The sequence below is a fragment of the Mus musculus genome, chromosome 8 (genome assembly GCF_000001635.26).
Source record: "Mus musculus strain C57BL/6J chromosome 8, GRCm38.p6 C57BL/6J".
Classification (NCBI taxonomy): domain Eukaryota; kingdom Metazoa; phylum Chordata; class Mammalia; order Rodentia; family Muridae; genus Mus; species Mus musculus.
The window spans coordinates 79,385,961-79,405,734 of NC_000074.6; the positions used below are offsets into that span (position 1 = coordinate 79,385,961).

Genomic DNA, 19,774 nt, shown 5'->3' on the forward strand with positions numbered 1-19,774 from the left:
GAAGTGAAGAAAATTTAGCCAAGAATTTTTCAAGCATCTTATTTTAGTAAGATAAAAATACCACAACAGTCATTGTACAGTCTAACACACAGCTGCAAGTCCAATACTGTCTGTACTGAAGAAGTGGGGAGTAGGGGGTGGGACAGTGGAGAAAAGAGAAAGCAGATGCAGCAGACACACCAGTCAGTCACTCAACTTCGTTATCCTCCTGCCTCCTGATACTCCTTTTCACGCCCTGTTCCAAGACTCTTCCCACCTCAGCAAGATATCAATTGAGATGTATCCCTGGCCTTTTGCTCCTACAAACCAGCTGCAACCCCATGCTCCGTCCCCATGCTGTGACAACTGAACAACCTCCCAGACACTGACAGGTGACCACGCTCAGCTCTTCCATATTCATCCTTTCTCTCTGCGATCTAAGCATCCCAGGCCCCAGCCGATTTTCTATGCTGAACTGCAAACTCTTCAACTTGAGGAGTTTCTCATTCTTGCTAGGGCAGAGGGAATGATGTCCAAAACACATCCTTTCTTTTCAAACTGTGAGTACGTGTATGCACATGAATGTAGTGCCTGCAAAGACCAGAAGGGGGCGCTGGATCCTCTGGAGTGCAAGTTACAGGTGACTGAGTTGCCTGTTGCAGGTGCTGGGAACCAAATCTGCGACCCTGCAGGAGTGCTTAAAAGCTGAATCATCTCTCGAATCCCACATTCTGGCTCTTCTTAAAGAAGGACAGAGCAAGAGCCCTCAGTGGCCCCACACCATGCCACAGGCTACCAAGCAGAAAAACCATGCATGGTTCATACCCACAAGGCACTGACAACTAACAGGGCAGATTTCCTAACACGTTTTCAAAAACATCAAAACGGAAGACTATGCACTCCACACATAAACACAGTGTCAGGCAGACAGCTGACTGTGCCAGGTTCCCTATGGACCGGCCTGGTACTCCTGTGATAGGCCTGTAGGTGATTCTCTGGGGAACAGACAAGGAGAGAGGACCCAGTGTGCTTTCACACAGAAATCATGAGGACACCCTGCATGCCCTCAAGGGACTCGGTGGCGTTAACATGATAACTAAAATAAAAGGTATTACAACAGAGGGCAGACTCGACAAGCAGGTTTGTGCTGTTCCTCAGAGTTTCAAGCTCCTTAGTCCCAGCCCTGTATTTATAATCCTTTATCCCAACTTCATCAAACTCTGTAAGATATGCATTAAGTATAAATATACATTTTAGACATTCGGGAACTTACAGGAGGAAGCTAGGGAGGAAGGTAGGCCGGTAAGAACGTCTTTCCCACACAGGCAAGACCCAAGGGGGTAAGCTGCTTACTCCACACCGGATAGATGACCTGAGTTCAATCCCCTGGAGCCACACAGTGGAAGGAGAGAACCAACTCTCATCTTGTCCCATGCCCGCATGCTCAAACATACACACGCACACACACTAAAATAATAGAATTTAGAACTCCCTACCAATTGCACCCAACTTCCTTCCCAACCCCTTGGTTTTGGAGACTACCCCAAGCATATGTGAACTGCCTTTGAAACTCGGCCCCAGACTATCAACAGCTTATTACCCAGCCTTTCATGTTAGTTACTGTATGGTAACTGCACCAACTGGATCGCCTCTTCACATAGAAGCCACGCGCTTTTCTTTCCCTCTCACACTGCGCAGGATGTGCAGAAAGACAAGTAGAAATGTGTGATGTCTGCGGCACTGGCTAACACTGACTTAAAAACCAAACCCAACACAAGGCGTGCCCTCTGAGAAGGGAGCTTTCCTGAAACACGGAACATCTCATCCCGTACGATCTGACAACACTCTCCTTAAGCACAAGTAAATGTCATCTCCTCTCTGTGCCAGTCATTTGGATAAGTTCAGTTTTCTTCCAGTTAGCAAAAAAAACATTTAAAACCTATCAAACATTCCCTCGAGCTTAGACAAACTAAACAGAAACTTACACTGTGAGATATGCATTAAGTATAAATATACATTTTAGACATTCGGGAACTTACTGGAGAAAGCTAAAGGAGAAAGGTAGGCCGGTAAGAACCTCTTTCCCACACAGGCAAGACTCAAGGGGGTTAAGGTACACAACAGGGAAGATAATGAGGTTGTTATTAATCACTCCAGACGGCAAAGCCAACAAGGACCCACAACAAAACAGGAAGCTGTAACAGATGTGATGGCACACCACATACCAACTGTCCTGAGCTTTTATAAGGGCTCATTTCATTTCCCATCAAGAAAAGCTACTGGGCCAGGGAGATGGCTCATGGGGTCAAAGTGCTTGCCTGCCAGGCTTGGTAACTTGAGTTCGATCCCCAGAACTCAAGTAAAAACAGAGACATGGGAGTGTGCATCTATGATCCCAGCGCTCCCATGGAGAGCTGAGAGGAGAAGACAGGGGTATTGCTTAGGAGCTCACAGACTGGAGTATGCAGTAGAAAGACAAACGTCAATAGCTCAGACACAGTAATGCCTCAAACAAGGTGGCAGGTGTGAACAGATTCCCAAAAGCTGTCTGCAAATACACACACACACACACACACACACACACACAGTTTCTCTCCCTTAAAAAAAGAAAAGCCACTATATTTAATAAAATTAGCATCTCAACATTCATTCTTCCGGTCCAACTGAGCTGAAGGTGTTTGAGTGACATGACCAGTGCATACCGAGTCAGGGTCCCTCGTCCTAATCACTCATCATCCTGAAGAGGCATAAAAGATGGGGAGGAGGGATGGCCACAGGCTGAACACGGAGCCTACAGTAGAGACACGCAAGCTTCCTCCTCCACGTTGAAAATATTCTCAGGCCATTTAAAGGCGATGGTGAGAAGACAGATAAACTCTGTCTGGTGGCTACGCAGCACCCTTATACCTGACGCTGAGGCAAGACAGAATTTGATTCGGTTGGGTCAGAATCCTGCCGACCACCAGCAGACCTCATCTGGGTCTGCTGAAGAGCCCCTGCAAACTAACTGTTATCCACAACAGAAAACCAGGAGATTAAATCTGGATGCTTCTTTAACTTTAGAAGAGGTTTTATTACACAGGGGAACTTTTCTCACCAACTCTTCATAAACCAGTCCGTCTCAATAATCAAAGCCACATTCTAAGACATCACTGTTAACTCGTATAAATGAGAAAACGTCACTGTGAAATCTAATACTACAGCACAGGCAGAAGGGCGGGGAAACCTATTTCCCAAGGTGCTAGGGAAGACCAGTGTCTTCAAGGCTCACTAACTCTGCCAGCTGACAGAGCCACGCGCATGCGCAGGAGCCCTAACAGCACGAGAAACGTGAAATTCTAGCGAGGTGACCCTTGGCTCCGAGACCTGTCCTGGAGGAAACAGGCTACTGCGGAGGAAATGGGTGGCCTTTACATGTACCTCGAACCCCCACAACCCCCGCTTCCCTGAAATGCTGGGCTCCTCTTCTTCACCGGAGAAGCCTAGTGTTGCCGGACAGACGCGTTCTGATCCACAGAGAGGAAGTAACTAAGGTCCAAGAAAGCACAGCCCCCTCCCAGGGATGAACTGCTGCAGGACACAGTTCTCAGCCTGTGTTTCCGTTGTGAACTGCTCACTCACCCAAGTTCTTCTCTCGGGGCGTTGCTTTCTGTTGCATCTGGAAGGTTCTCAGTGGTCACGGTAGTGCTGTTGAGACCTGCTGTGAGGCTGCCTGCATACTTGGTGCATACAGACCAACAGGACATTTGTCTTATCTATAAAACGTCTCTTCTCTGGATCTGGCCCTTGGTGGCACATCTAGAAGGCCTGGCAGTTACCGGGTGGTAAGGCCCCCAGACTGCCATTCGCCAGCTTTCCTACAGATTACCACAGTAAGACTCCACCCCAGAATCTATCTGAATTAATTACTTGTTGTCAGAATGGGGGAAGATGAACATTACTGAATGATGTAAAAAGAAGAAACAAACAGAGGAGACAGTTATTTAATGCCAGTACTGCGGTGGGAAGCCAATTGAAAAAAGCATGAATAAATTTATTAAATAAATTCAGAATAATAATTTTGAAAGGTTTTGAGCAATCTAAATAATGTATCTAGCTCATTAAAGGGATCGTCCCTCAGTTTACCACACCTCCTAAACATCTTCATCAGCAGCTGTCAGGAAAACGCTTTAGTACAAATTCCCAAACGTGGCTATTTCTGCCCTTCCTTCTCCAAAGATCTTCCGAAACCATGGAGGCCATTAGACTCCTCCTCCTGCGCTCCTCTTTCCAGACTGGACAAGATGCTGCCTTGTTAACATTCTCGGCTGTAAAACCGTTGATTTGTCTAAGCAGTTACCAAGGCTGAATTCTCATTTGATGGCTGGTTCTGCGCTGAGCCTTTCATGGCTCTGCACTTGCCCCTAAGGAGATGCCAACTCCTGCATCTTAACACTGTTTCAATATCTCCAAAGCTACACAGAGTTTTTCCTTGGTAGAACATGAAATCAGGCTTCAAACTAGATGAAACACAAAACCATTTCTCTTTCATGTCCATAGCAAATCTTGGGCTGTTCTACCATCTCCATTTTTCTGCTACTGGAGAAGAATCACAGGCTAATAGTAGTTTCTCCAAAGTTACAATGTGAGTGTTTTGGGGGCTTGATGGGGCACGATGTTAACACAGGTAACCAGGCCCCTGCAGGGCAGTGCAGGGCGATCACCCCAAGCCCCCGTGCACTCTTTGGATGGTCACTCCAGGCCGGTGCACACTCTGCAGTGGCGCTTCCCTGGATAACCTGGTTCTTGCTCAGATATTACAGGGTCAGTATTTTGTCAACTGTGCTCCAGATCACAATCACACTCTTTAAAGATGTCCCTTCGTCTCTGCACCCTCTCTATATAGAGTCTCATTAAAAAAGAAGGGACTAGTAGGAGTTTAAGAATCTATTCCCCATTTCCTAATATACTCATTCTCTGCATAATTACATTCACTTAATCATGCTTTCCCTCTTTAACCTAAGTAGCAGGCATGCCTCCTCTCTGAGCCTACTCTGGACTCTACCCATGGACCCTTCCAAGGCTGCTGCTTTCTTACAGTTGACTCTTTTGACTTCTTCAAATATTCTTCCTAATTCCTGTGTGTGGCCTTGGATAGAAAAGGTGAATACATGCTGCCTCCTTTTCTGGGCTTTCTGGGTACAGAGCAGGTAGCTCTGTGCAGAAGCAGCTTGCCCTGCACAGGACCCACCCGTAGCTCTGAGTTTCCCACCTCTAACTTAACTGTGGACCTAACCAGGCGTCCCAGTGGAAATCCACAGATCCACGCCAATGTTTTGCCCGCACAACCTTTATCCCTCACTCTATGGAGTGGCTGCATCATGTTTCCAGCCACTGACATCCGAAGCTTAAAGGTCATCTCTGACATCCCTTTTGTAATCCCACAGCCGTGTAATGGCCACATCTTCATTGTTTGGTTTTTGTTCGTTTCCATTTTATCAAAGATTCATCATCACATAAAAGAAAGCTTTTTTAAAAACAAAATTAAAAAAATGCAACATACCCCACCCGATTCCAAATTCATGACCGAGCTTTCTCGGTGCTTCTGCGTTATAGCACATGACAACCCCTCAACTGTCCATCTGAACTTCCGCAAATCCCCCTCCACTCAGGCTCCGTCAGGAACGCCCACCAAGGTCAGACGTGAATAAAGGCCATTCCTCAGCTGCACTGGCCACATTCCGAGTTTGCCAGTCACCCGTGGCCACAGCTCTGGGTGGTATATGGCTGGCACTTACACCACTGCAGGATTTCCAGTGGATGGGGCTGCTACAGGGCCATTCGCCCTTGCTTATCCACTGTGCTCCCTACGATACAAGCCCCATGTACTTCTACCCCACCGGAGTCCCCAGACTGCCCTGTAATAATTCTTACAGTGTTACTGATTTTTTTTTGTTTCATTTTTAATGTGTCTTCTCATTAATTACTCTAACTGTTAAAAAAAATCACGGGTAATTGATGTACACATTTCCTATAATACTACACCAAAAAAAAAAAAAATCACCAAGTAAGGGGCTTATATCCCTTTTCTACTAAAAAAATAAAAATAAATGTTTTCTTTCAATCCAAACAAATAAAGGAACTTGAATTTAACTAAATGAATGACTTAATTTAATGCCTAATTATAGTAGTTTAAGATAATTAGCTACTCTTTTTTTCTTCTGGTGTTTGAAACTGAAAGGAAAAATAGCTGTGCCCATCTGAAATGATTGTGCTCTGCAAGGGCACAGACAGACAAGGAGCAGGAAGGGACAGTTTGAATCAGCAGATCCTAAAACGGATAAATGAAAAGGATATAGCACAGGCTCTCCAAAATTCAGGAAAACTGTAAATAAAACACTTAAAAACTCAGCATAACAACATGTTTCTGAATAAGCATGTAGGTCCTTTTATATCTCTCTTTCCCAAATATGACCATAAACATTTGCTGACGCCCTGGACTAAGAAAGATATGGGTGTTTAGTTAACGCTGACGTGTGTTATGTGTGCCTTCTTTCGATACAGGAGTATCTTTAATAATAAACAATACTACAGAGGAAGGAGAAGCAACCAACACCACGAATTCCCCACAGCACAGATGTGGGCTCTTCAAAGAGAAACACAGGGATTCTTTTCAACTGTGGGAATCACACAGAAAAAGAGATGCAGGAGAATCAACAGAAAGGGAGTCCTGGATCCTGACAGGCTCTGAGGCTTTCTTTTCCAGGGGGACTCCATTCTCAGATAAGTTTATAATGAAAACTGCAAAGCTGAGCTGCTCCACCCTCCAAATACGGCAGTTCCCAATTTGACTACATCCCCCAAATGGATGTAGTCACTGATGTTTGAACCATTCACGAAAGTGTCTTTTATGCAAATGAGAGCCCTGACGTGCTCCTGCCCACGCTGCAGAGCTGGTTTGCGGACTAACTGTGTCCTATCTTGGCACACCTAAATGATCGGTTTGGATCTGAAGTAGCTGCAGGAGAGTATCCTGCTTCCTGGTTTCATTTCTTCTCAAACTTAAAGGAGGCCATTGCACAGTTAAGTAATTGCTGAAAATACCTCATGTGTTTTTACTATACAACTCAGAACACTGACAGTCAAATTAGACTGAAGATGTCTACTACCTGATAATGGCAAAAGAAGGAATACCGACTGAAAAGAATAGACTTCAGAAGAGATGCTCTATGTTGCTAAACATAGCCCGTGATTTTGGTACCACGGAGAACACCAAGACACTTCACCAATCTCAACATCATTTTGACTTATATTTTCTCCACCCTTTTATAGTTAAATTACCCTTTCTCTTCCCATACGTTTCCAACTATCTCCTACTACCCACCTAGCTCCTTCCCGACAGACCCCAAACTTCAGCTTTTAGTACGGAATACAGTGGTCTAGAGAGTCGAAAGAAGACTTTCATGCACTGTTCAGTATGTCACAACTGTCTGACTCAATCTGAACTTTGTACAGCCTCAGATCACCCATTTCTAATAAGATCCCATTGATTAAATCAGACATGGGGGTTTTCTTTTCGATTTCTAGAATGAGAAAAAAATCAATTTTAAGCTGTAGAAAGCAAACATTTCTCTATGTTTGTCAGATTTAATTGCTACTTTGCTCAAACAATGTTAAGTATAAAAACAACAAAATTATGCCAAAAGAAATTATTCTTTCTTCCCCTCCCCAAAAGATCCAGGATGTGCTCAGCTCAGTGCCTCAGAAACACTGAATGGAACAGAAAGAATAAATAGATAAAATAAAATAAATGGGCCCACAATACGCAGAGGATCCAGATCTGGCTTTCTGTTTCCATCAGTTAGAGGGGAGACATTACACAAGCCAGGTAACCTCTCTTGGCCTCAGACTGGCCAACTCGGTAGGAACCAGTTGGATTAGACACTCTTGAAAGCAGTATTTAAGAGTAAGCATCTTTAGTCTCTGCAGCTTTTGGCAAGACAGTCTCAAAATCAAACCGTGTACTTCGCCTGAAAGCACAGAGCCTTATGCACAAACTCACTAGTGCATAGCCACATCTCTGGATAGGAAGACAGGAGTATACAGGATGTAGAAGCCAGGTAGGTAGGTACTGAACCATGCTTCCATCAGATTCTTAAACAGCTCTAATCCTTCCTCCAAAAGAGTTAAGAGCAACTGAACTGTGAGACTTTCTACAAAAGTTGACACCCATTCTTAAAAAAAAAGTCTCCAAGGAATTTTCGAGAACCGCTCTTATCTCCAGCTGCTTCGTTAGGGGAAGCAGAGGCGTTCTGATAAACAGATAAACCAGGTGACTGTAACTTTCTTCAGCAGCAGCGTCTGTCAGCTTGGGACTGATCGCAGCAACACAAAGGGCAAGTGGAGGGAATTAATCAGAAAAGCAGAGATACAACTGCCCGGACTTGTAAACGCGCTGCTTTCCTGGCAAACTTGTCTTCAAATCATGTGCTGCTTAAATAGGGGGGTGATGGGAGAAAGCACCCTCCAAAAACAGGATGGCAAGGAATCCATTTGTCTCAAGGCCTGAAAGTACAAGCAGGCAGACATGTCCATACCGACAAAGCAAAGCCTTCCAAACCGAAGGACTCCAGCTAGTGAACGTGAGGGTCTCCAGGTAGGAAAGGAAGACAGACAGACAGACAGACAGACAGACAACCTGAGGGTCTCCAGGTAGGAAAGGAAGACAGACAGACAGACAACGAGTCCATGGTGTTCCTGGCACCCCTGCTCCACCATACAACTGGGCTGGAACATGCAGCATGCACGCTTTGCACTGTCCACGCACGTCCTTATACCACACAGTAACTAAGGGCAACACGTCAGCTCCGATCTGAGACTAGCCTATGTTATGAATTATAGAGAAAAAACTACTATCTCTGTATCTATATGGCTGTAGTTTTACCATAGACACCAAATGTTTAACTCTTACAGAACTGCAGTGCCTTGGTACAGAAGAAGGTTGGTGAAGGTGCCTACTGCCACGCCAAATAACCCGAGCTTGATCCCCGGACCCAGGCAGGGAGGGAGAGAAGCGACAGTGGGTTTTCCTTAACCTTCATGTGTCGGGCGCCTTCCCTCTTCACAGACACAGACAAATGTTGGGGCTTTTTTTTTTTTTTAACTTTATTTTTTTAAGTAACAGTGTGATTATAGGAAAGGAAGCTTCGTAGCGCTCCCCTACACCTCCCACAGCAGACACTAGTATCCTTGGCCTGGACTGTGGTAGAATGTTCGCTCCTACAAATCGACGGTCGAGATGCTGGGCTTCAGTTTTATAAAATGTTCAATGAGTTTGACTTGGGATGAGGCTAGAATTCCCAATAATTTTTAAAACAGCCCTAAACACGCTTCTGTCATTTGACAGGACATATTTAGGTTGACAAGTCTCCGCACTGACAGTTATGAAGTCAAAGTATCATCTATTCTGAAAATCTGAAGATTCCCTGCGTCCTGTGTGCCCAGCCAATTTTAATGTAAAATAAACAAACAGAATGTCCGTCTGATTAATTAGCACATTTATTTTCCTTTTTAGTAAGTGGTATGTGTATGTGTATATATTATGTATACTAAAGACTTACCTTTAAATAAATTTTAAATGTTTTTATCTTCAATTTGTTTAAGGAGGTTAGAGGCAACTTGTGGAAGTCTGTTCTCTCCTTCTACCATGTGGGTTCTGGAATCAAACGCAGTCCATCAGCCTTACTGACATGCTGGACCATCCTGCTGGCCTTTAATAATGGATATTTCTTTGTAACTAATTATCAGTAAGTATTTGGTTTGTAGACCTATTTCATAGACTTCATATACTCAGGTCACAGAAAAATTTCTGGTGCATGAGAAAGTTTAAGAGAAAAATAGTCTACAAAGCAAACAAACAAAACAGAAAATAAATAATAAAACAGAGTTAGGACTGAGGCTCAGGGCTATCAGGTGGCTTGATTCACATTCCTACTTAGACTGTAAATCCTAAGAACTTGCCAGCTGTGTGGCCTGAAGCAACACACAGTCACTCTGCCTCAGTTTCCTTACCTATAAGATGGGAACACCACTCTTCTGGAAGTTCCAGGGCTTAAATAAGTTATAACCACCATAAACAATGCCTGGCACACAGTAAAAACTCAGAAAGAGAGAAAAAACTACAATAATTTCCATCTACCTAGTGCTCCAAATCACGGTCACAAAGGGCAAATAGGGTCTATTGAAAGCCAACTTCATTTTAACCATTGTCTTCAAGCAGCATTCCAAACTGAAGTTGTTGTTGTTTAGTTGGCTGGTTTTGAGACAGGGTTTCTCTATGTAGCCCTGGCTGCCAAACTGCCTTTCTGAAAAAAAAAAAAAAAAAGTATTTGTGCAGAGGAGTCCTAGGTCAACTCTCTAGATTCTAGAATCTAGAATTTTCTGGGAGAATAAAAACTGTCACAGGCACATTCCATTCAACATGGTAGTGGCTTATGACTACTTGAAATGTGGGTGGTGCAGGCAACACTGTATCTTAAATAATGACTGAGCTACACAGACAAGGCTACTTCTACTTAATAGACTGAGTGCCTAAATTACAAGAACTTAAGCAAAAGCGATGGTCTTTCTTTTCCGATTGAGTCGCTGTTATGTCTTCAGTGGAAGCCTGGAGCCTATACCCTGTTAAAGCAATAACCTCCTCACTCACTTACCAGCACCGTGCAAGCTCAGGGCAGAAACAAAGAAGGATGCCTTCCTTTGGTATCTCAGCGCATCCAGAAGGCCACGTTAAATTCACACTGACGAAAGCATCATTTGATACAAAGATCGCAACTGTGAAGGTCCCCATTACCAACCCAGAGCATCACATGAAAAGCTACACCTTTAACAAGATGCAGCAACCCTCAGCCCAGAAATCACAGTTCAGAACACTTGGCCCTCTTTTAACAACACGGAGGTTCTTCACCATCTCCCCTCTCCATCATAAACCAAATCCATGTAGCACCCATATCTGAAGTATAACGCCAGAGTCCTGCTTAGCTGCCCTAGAATACGGTTTAATTATGATGGCTGAACTAATAGGCTGACATCACAGACTTTTACAGGCTGACCCCATGTCATCCTGACGGATCATTTTGCACCAGTTCAGTGCTGTAAATCAATTTAAGATCTCAAGCAGGTTGAAAAGGCTGGTAATGATGCTCTCTCTGCCTCTCTGGAGACTCCGCATTACACACAACTCTACATTATTTATAAAGTCTCGGCGATGCCTCCATTAGCCCTGTAAGACCACACAAATGAGGTCTTTTATACACACACACACACACACAACTTGGCCTTGATTATGTAGGCTACTGCAGCTTAAATATGCTCATCTAATTACATCAGAGCTTATTCTTCTTCCAATATACCACATTATTGCATTTTATCTTGAGCCCAGAATAGCTGGAAATCAAGATTAAAAACCGAAATTTAGTTTTTAACTAATGTGTGTAACTGGGGACCAAGATTTACTTCCTCTTAATGCTCACACGAATTTACCAGAAAAGGAATTTAAATTCCAAAACGAACAAGAGTTTAGCATTTTTTTAATTGCCAAAAGCAAAACAAAACCCAGCTACTCCTCCAAAATGTCAAAACCACCATCTCTCCAAGAACTAGAGGACATTGCAAAAGGGAGAGTGTATTTTATTACTACTATGGTTGCAGGGGTCAAAACTAAATCAAGGACAAATCCCCATCCTCTGAAGAAACCTGATCGTTCTGGAGCCTCTGGCATCCCCACCCCCAGAAGAGACCCTGGTTTACAGTTCCCTAGGAAATGCAGACTTCCACAGATGGCACTCCACCTTCAGAGAAATATCATCTAACTGAAAACGAGGAAAGCAGAGATGGAGAGGGCGAACCCAAAAGCCAGTCCAGTCTATTTAGGCCTGGCACCTACATCACAGTAACGCTGGTGCAAAACATAGGCGCACCAATTGAAAACACCCAGGCAGTGGACACTGCCTCTGCCTTGACTCTTTGTGAATTGTTCCAGCACAGCTCATCAGCTTCCGGTACAACTTACAGTGGTAATTATAAACACGATGAAAAATGAACCTGGCCAGGGAACAGTTTTCTCATTGTGCTGAGGTGTGGGCACATTATCCACCACAGGCCCTTAGAGAGAGATTGATGCTGTGAAGGGCATGCTGTGAATCTGCTCCAAAAACAGGAAGGCATTACATAAACCAAGCAACTCCTTTCAGTCCGTGCTTTGAAAACTTCAGATGTCACCCAGGAACCCAAGAGAGGGGGAAGAGGCCAGGGGTTGACAACAAGCATTCTACAACGATGCTCTCTTAGATGGCTGTGGCATAGGCGGCGATTTTCAGATGGAAAGCTCTTGGCTGGATTACTTTGTACCGTGCATTTAGAAAAACTACATGTGCCTCCGAATAAACAAAAGCCGCGACTACCATACTGTCTGGATGTAGCCGGTGATGGTCCCTCCTGGCTCCTCCGAGCACCTCGGGGAGACGCTGGCCCCGCAGCCTTCGCACGCAGTCCGCAAAGCGGCTGCACAGGCCCGCGCTCTCACGCCCACCGCCCCCACCCCGCGACAGAAACACTAACAAAGACGGTCTGGACGAGAACAGTTGTTCTCGGCGCTCGGAACGCGCAGTGAGGCAATCGAATCCGGTAAAGGGAAAGGAATGAGGCGACACTGGGCGACGCAGGGGGTGTAGGCGGAAGGGGGCGGGGGGGGGGGGGGGGAGACGCGAGGCCGCCAGACCTTTGAATAAATCAGAGGGAACTACGCTACGAACTTTCCTTAACCCCGATCCCCAAATCAGGCTGTGTGGGGACCCACAGGGGTGCGCGCGTCCATCCAGGGAGACCCGAGCTGAGCGCAGCGCTGTCCCCGCGAGGGTCCGCAGGCCGGGGCGGGGACACAATGGGGCTGCGGCCCGATGCGGAACGGGGGTCCCCGGAGAACTGGACACGCCCGACAAAGACGCGGGGAGGCAGGGAGGTCTGGCGGCAGGTTCGCGGCCGCGAGGCGCCATCATGGGGGGGGGGGGGGACTGCGTCCCGGAGCTCGTCCCAGATTTCCTTCAGCGCGGGTCCCCCGAGTCCTCCCGGATCCTCCCCGGAGCCCGTCCCAGATCGACCCCAGAGCCCGCCCAGAATCCCCTCGGAGCCTGTCCCCGATCCTCCCCCGGAGCCCGCCCGGGATGCCCCCCGGAGCCCGCCCAGGATCCCCCCCTGGAGCTGGTCCCTGTCCCGGTGCGCCCCGCGCGGCACAGGACAAGTCTGTCTCGAGTCGGCTCGGGTACGCTCGGCTTTACCGGCTCGGCGGCGCGCCCATCCGCAGGGACGCACGAGACCCGGCGCCGGGTCCCGTGCTCCGATCCGCTCCCGGCCGCCGTCCCCGCGCTCTGCTTAGCTCCGGGCCGCCGTCCCCGCGCCTCGGCCCCGGCCTCGCCTTGGTGCGCCCGCTCGCTCCCCGAGCCTGGATTGATCTGGTCGCGCTGGCGTCAGGCAGTCGGAACCGCCCAGCCTCCACAGCCCGCCTGCCAATACCCGGCGCACAACCCGCCTGCCGCTTGCCCTCGCTCACACGCGCACCGCGCGCGCCCGCTGCCGCTTAGGGATCCTCTCCAAATTACCGGCCCGCGCCTTCCTCTGACTCTAGTCCCTGCCTAGCTGCCAGTCAAATTCCAAAGCCTGTGTTATTTTCTGAAAAGTTCTCGAACACGACCATCGAGCCCACTCAGTCGTCCTAAAAACGCATTTTTAAAGGCCCTGCAATCACTGACTCAGTGATTTACCGGCCCTTCATGTAGCATGAGCCTCAAATTGGCTGACCTGTTAACTACTAGGTAGATACATTTATTTCCAGTATGTACCCTTCCTGCGGCAAATGACAGAAACCATTTGTATGTTTGTTAAAAGGTCTCGTAGCCCAGGATGACCTCGAACACGCTTTGAAGGGGAAAAGGCCTTGAACTTCTCTTCCTCCAGCCTCCACATCCTCAGTGCTGGGATTACAGGGCTGCACATATTTTTATTTATAAGGTTCTGGGAATCATCGAACCCATGGCCTTATGCATGCTGGACAAGAACTTTACAACTGAACTTCCTTGCTTTCTTGTTTGCCTGGAAATGAGATCTCTCTCTACAGACCAGACTGGCTTTGGACTGGGAAATACCCTTTTAGTACTGTAAATTTGGGTGCAATCTTTTAGATAACAGTTTTGCCCCTATTCCCACCCACCCCCCCAAAAAAACCCACAAAACAAAAATACACACACACACACAAAGGAACTCACATCTTACTGATCTGTTCAGACACCAAAAACACCTTCTTGAAACAATCAACTTTTTTTCTTGGTCAGTTTCTGGAAGTTGGCATGGAATCTTGAACACTTATCATAATGTTGAGTTATGTTTAGAGAAGAACTATTCTAGGAGTAAATGCCCCACAAACCAAAAAAAGAAAAAAATCATTGCCCGCAATATAAAGAAATACCAAAGGCCACTACAAATTAATGACACTCTCCAATTATTCCTGTACCTTTACATGCTTAGCACTCCACTTAAAATTCTTATTAATTATTTAAGTATTATATCTGCATTACATATTTAATTATTCAAAGGAAATGCAACAAATCCCATAAACCCATAAAATGCCATTTATAAATTATACATAAGAATATTCCTGCTAATTAAATTTCTTTCTTCATTAAACTATTTGAGCACTTACTGGTCAATTCTTGGATCTCATCTTATTTTCCTTAAAAGCAGCATTTGACATAGTTGGTTGCTCTCTGGTCCCTTGGGCAACAGTTGGAGTGAGCCTGGCTTAAAGCCACTCAGGGCCATTTCCCTCCCCTGTACAGACCCTCTGTAGATGAAAAGAGTGAGGTATATCCATACATGGGAACATTACTCAGCCATAGAAAAGGAAAGAAGCACTTCCCCTGCCTCCCAGGGTGGAATGAGAGCCTCTGTCCCATCCTCAGCACAGAATAAACCGGGTGGGATGGTGCTGGCCTCTAATGCCCACCCTCTGGGCTGGAGCAAGGTCAGAAGTCCAAGGGCATCCTTGGCTATATAGTAACTTCAAGACCACCGTGGCCTCTGTGAGACCTGTCTCAAAAACAAAACAAAACAACCAAGTATTAGACATTCTGCCAAATGAACTTGCTTCCTTCATGCAAGATGCTCATAGTAGACAAAGCCATGGAACAGAATAGGAAAACCTGGGATTACAGTGTGGGGTGCAGGATTGAAAGACCTAGGAGGGTCTCTAAAGGATTCCAAAATAAGATTAATAATAAAATCAGGTAGTTACACAACTGTGTGGATATAGCAAAAGTCATATGATTGTACATTTTGAATAGCTACATTCTATGATTGTAAATTTTATCCAAATAGTGCTGTTTTTTTTTTTAATTGCAGGCATCTAAAGGCAGTGCATGTTTCTTGTTTAAGTCCTGAAGGGAGGTCTGGAGGGATGCCTTAGAAGTTAAGACCTGTCTGCTCTTCCAGAGGGTCCTGGGTTCAACTCCCAGCAACCACAGGACAGCTCATAACCATATCTCCAGTTCCAGGACATCCAATACCCTCTTCTGTCCTCCAGGGCACCAGGCCAGACACACCAGGGAAGGCCTTGTTGAAACATGCATAATATAAGTGAAGACATGGAGACACATACCAGCAAAGCACCATACACATATAATAAAAATAAACAAAAAAATCCTAGGGAGATATACAATGGCATCATGCAACTGTTCATTAAAGTAATTTATAGCACCACAGATGGCCTTTCTTAGTGCATGACTACTGTCCCTAAATGATAGTTACTAATACTATGCACATTATAAATTTTTATTTTACTCCATGCAGATTATTTCTTTAAATGGTAATAAAATTTTGGATACTCTTTCAAAATGGGCATTTTTGAGACAGTTGTAAATTGTGATTAACCTCATTATTAAAGTCATTTTGTTTGTTAAAAAAACAAAAACAAAAAACAAAACAAAAATCAACTGACTTCCCACTTCTCTCAGAATAACCATTTTACCACATGGAGGTCATGCACAATCTACCTTCTGTTTGCCATTCTCTCCCACCCCAGCCTAGTCTTTCTCTCTTCTCTTCCCAGTGCCATCCTGGCCACCTCCATCTTGCAGATCAGTCTGGACACAGCTTCACCTGAGTGTATGGCCATACCCTCCCTGGACAGCCCTTCCCAGAGACGTCCATGCAGCTTTGCCCATCCGCACCCGCGCCATCACTCATAGCGTGCCGTGAGGCCCTCCCTGGCCAGTGTCTGACATTCACTTGTACTACTCAGTTCCATGCTCAAATGTGCTCTTTCTTGCTGCTAGCATGCTTGGTCACCCTTCCTTTATTGTTAGTAGATATCTTAGCTAACCAGAGAAATGGGATAACTCATGCTTTTGAGGTTTTGGCTTGTTTGTTTTTGCCTGCTTCCATTCCTCAGTGCCATCAGAGCCTAGCTTCTTTAGCCTTCCAATGTACACTGAAAAGCAGCACTCCTCCAGGCCTTCAGCCACAGGCTCGAACTAACGGAGCATCCAGCCTGTGTACTGCCAGCTAATGACTCCCTATAGTGCTGATGACCGTGGTTGGATTGCCCACACCCTTCACACAATCCAATTGAATAAATTCCTTTCATAACATATATTTATCATATTCTGTTCTTCCAGAAACCCTTGACTAATACAGTTCCCGTCCCTCCTAGCAGAGGAAAGGGCAGTTCTGCTTCACAGACTCGTGGAACATCAGAAGCCAGAACAGTAGTGCAGGGAGAAGAAGCCAAGGCTGGGAGGGAAGGCGGGGAGGCCCAGGTGTACCAGACTAGCAGGTGCAGAGGTGTGAGCGCCAGGGAGGTCTTGTCCTGCTTCCCCCTCTCTATGAACAGACCCAGGACTGCTTCCAGAGAATGGGACAGGGTGTCTGGGAGGCTAGTGGGTAGATGAGAGGCGAGTTCCAGACTGTCATCTTCTCAGAGTCAGAAAGCACAGGAAGTAGGGAAATATGGTGGAAATGCCAGGCCACACTGCTGAGTACCCATCTGAGGTTAGCCATCAAAACTTAAAGCAAACCCAGGCAGCCAGCTTCACTTAACTGAAGCCGGACCAGTTAAGTGTCCCAAAAGCTGGGACTCTGCCAGTGAGTGTGATGGAAGGGAGTCAGGCACTAGAGGGCAGAGACAAAGGAGTGACCACAAGCACTGAGTGGTGATGAGCAAGGAGAGAGGGTGACATGATGGGACGGTGATAGGATCTGTGGATTGCCGGTCTCTGTGGGGCTTGTGGGTCTCTCAAGTTGAGGGCCATTCTCAAAGAACAGTTTGAGAAAGGGGCGCTTGAATGCTGGGACAGTTTGGAGGTAATTGCGCCCCCCCCCCCCAGGCCTGGGGGTGTGTGTGGCACTACTTGTTGAAGTAGGTGTGGCCTTGTTGGAGGAAGTGTGTCACTGTGGAGGTGGGGCTTTGAGGTCTTCTATATGCTCAAGCCACTCACAGTGGGACAGCTTCCTTCTGCTGCCTACAGATCAAGACGTGGAACTCTTGGCCTCTCCAGCACCATGTCTGCCATGCTTCCTGCCATGAGGATAATGGACTAGACCTCTGAAACTGTAAGCCAGCTCCAGTTAGATATTTTCCTTTATAAGAGTTGCTGTGGTCATGATGTCTCTTCACGGCAATAAAGCCTAAGTAAGGCAGAGTTTACTGAGCTGGAGGACACAAGACTAAACCCTGGAAAGGCCTGGTCTCAGTCTCAGCACATCCCCATGAAGTACAGGACATCCTCAGAATCTTTAGATGACACCATAACCTACTGAATTACGGGTGTGAGGAGGGCGGTGAAGACAGCTGCAGATTTTGTGTTCGCTGTTTGCCTGGCATTGTTTTAAGCCCTCTGTACAAGTTATTAATCCCTCAAGCAACACACGGAGGAGCCAGAAAGTTGACTCAGTAGTTTGGAGCACATAGTACCCTTGCAGAGGACCTGAGCTTGGTTCCTAGCGTCTACACTGGGTAGCTTCCATCATCCTGCACAGCTAACTCCGGGAGATCTGACGCCCTCTTCTGGCCACCACAGATGCCTACATGCAAGTGATCAGGCCCTCCCACATACATACATATAATTAACAATAAAAATAAATCCTTCTAATATGGATGTCATTATTTCTGTTTTGCAGATGAAGAGCTAATGTGCCAACTGCTAAGTGACTTGCCGCTGGTCCCACAAGTGTGCTGATGCCCTCATGGTCCTCAACATGGCCTCTCCTTGTAGCCTGCATACAACAGGTAGGCCTTTTCCCAGATTTTCACAGTGCTGTGCTTAGAGGAGTTTCTGTCTCCAAGCCAAGAGTTTTAGACAAACACACATCAACAGAACAATGAGTTTTTGAAAGTGACTGTATGATCTTTTTAAATTTTTCAATAGTTTTGTGTTCAGTGGCAATCTCCCTTTGGTAGGTCTGTGTCCATTGAGACAGAAGAAGAATGAGTTTGCCTACTTTTAATACAATGCCTGAAGAAGCCATGGCTTATGGAAGACCCAAGGGAGAAGGCCAGGGGCTGTGAGACAACTCAAAGTCATTAAAACAGAGTACTCTGCCAGTCTCCTGGCTTTTCTTTCTTGGCTAGTTACAGATGGCCGCTGCAGCCTCGGTAGAAGAGGAGATCTGAGCCTGAAACTCCTTTAAGAAAGCTGCTACTTACCAGTACCACCTGTGACTGGCTGTCACCACTCCTACAGTCTCTGCCAGCACTCTCTGCCAGCCACTCTCCTGCGGTCGTTCCTATCTTCGAGGAAGAGTGGAGAATATCCTTTTAAAATCTGGATCCTTTTCCCCGTGGAAGAAGGTGGAGGGTAAATACAGCAATGTGCTCAGACGGCTTGCCCCGGATCATGAGCCTTGGAGGGTATGTGTGGGCAGGGGCGGGGGTATGTACTATGTGTGCACATGCCTATATTCAAATGTGCTTCCATACTTACTGTTAGGGATCTTTCTCTATCACAGTCCGTTTTTCTGTGACACTTTTCCTGGCCAAATCTTAAGCCCACCCTTTCATCTAAGATGACTGGCTAGAGAGCTCTTGAGATCTATCTGTCTCTACACGTCCCATCCCCCACCCCCAACCTGTGGTTACCTGCATGGGCAGCCATAGGCTTTACATGGGTGCTGAAAAATCAAACTGGGGTCCTTTTGGTACAGCAAGCACCCTTACCTACAAACCTGTCCTACCAGGCCCAGTTTGCAAGTCTTTTACAGACCTATTTAGCGAGTTACTCATGGTGCTAATGAATACATCAACAACAAAATGAACAAATGCCACCGTGAGCTAAGGTCCTTCCGGCTCTCTTTAGAAAGCTGGTTGTTAAACATTTACCAGCACACCACAATCAGGCAAGCTACCAGGACTTCCTGCTGCAAAAGGCTCCCCTCCCCCCTTCATCAGTTATTTCTGACTTGTGAGTCCGTTGTATTAATGATCAAGCAGATAAACTTTGAAGTGTTCACCATAATATGCCCCCTTCTTCCTTACATAATGGTTCTAGGCTCATCCATTTTTATTGACTTCTATTCTTCCCTTAGAGAATGTTCAGCGGTCTTTGCTAAGTATGTTAGTAGATCCTTACAGCTGTTGACATTTCTGTTCAAGGGAGTTGTTGTTCTTTTGGTTTCTGTTTGTTTGTTTTTAGGCTTTTCTAGACAGGATTTTTCTAGGTAGCCCTGGAACTGACTCTGTAGACTAGGCTGACCTTGAACTCACAAAGACCAG

At 46.1% G+C, this 19,774-nt stretch overlaps 1 protein-coding gene and 1 long non-coding RNA gene across 2 annotated transcripts in view; both read right to left on the reverse strand.

The window, feature by feature from the left end:
• The window catches only part of Smad1 (SMAD family member 1), a 61,034-nt gene extending 47,566 nt beyond the window's left edge, over positions 1-13,468 (reverse strand). The window contains exon 1 of the mRNA NM_008539.4: positions 13,293-13,468. The gene's annotated coding sequence lies outside the window, so the exon portion shown is untranslated. The remainder of the gene's footprint in view (positions 1-13,292) is intronic.
• A 1,281-nt stretch (positions 13,469-14,749) lies between these two features.
• Gm51578 lies at positions 14,750-19,341 on the reverse strand. The gene is made up of 3 exons (XR_003947567.1): positions 19,142-19,341; positions 18,710-18,793; positions 14,750-15,096 (listed from the first exon to the last, which is right to left on the reverse strand). It is a non-coding gene; the product is annotated as a predicted gene, 51578 (long non-coding RNA).
• Positions 19,342-19,774: the final 433 nt, after the last annotated feature.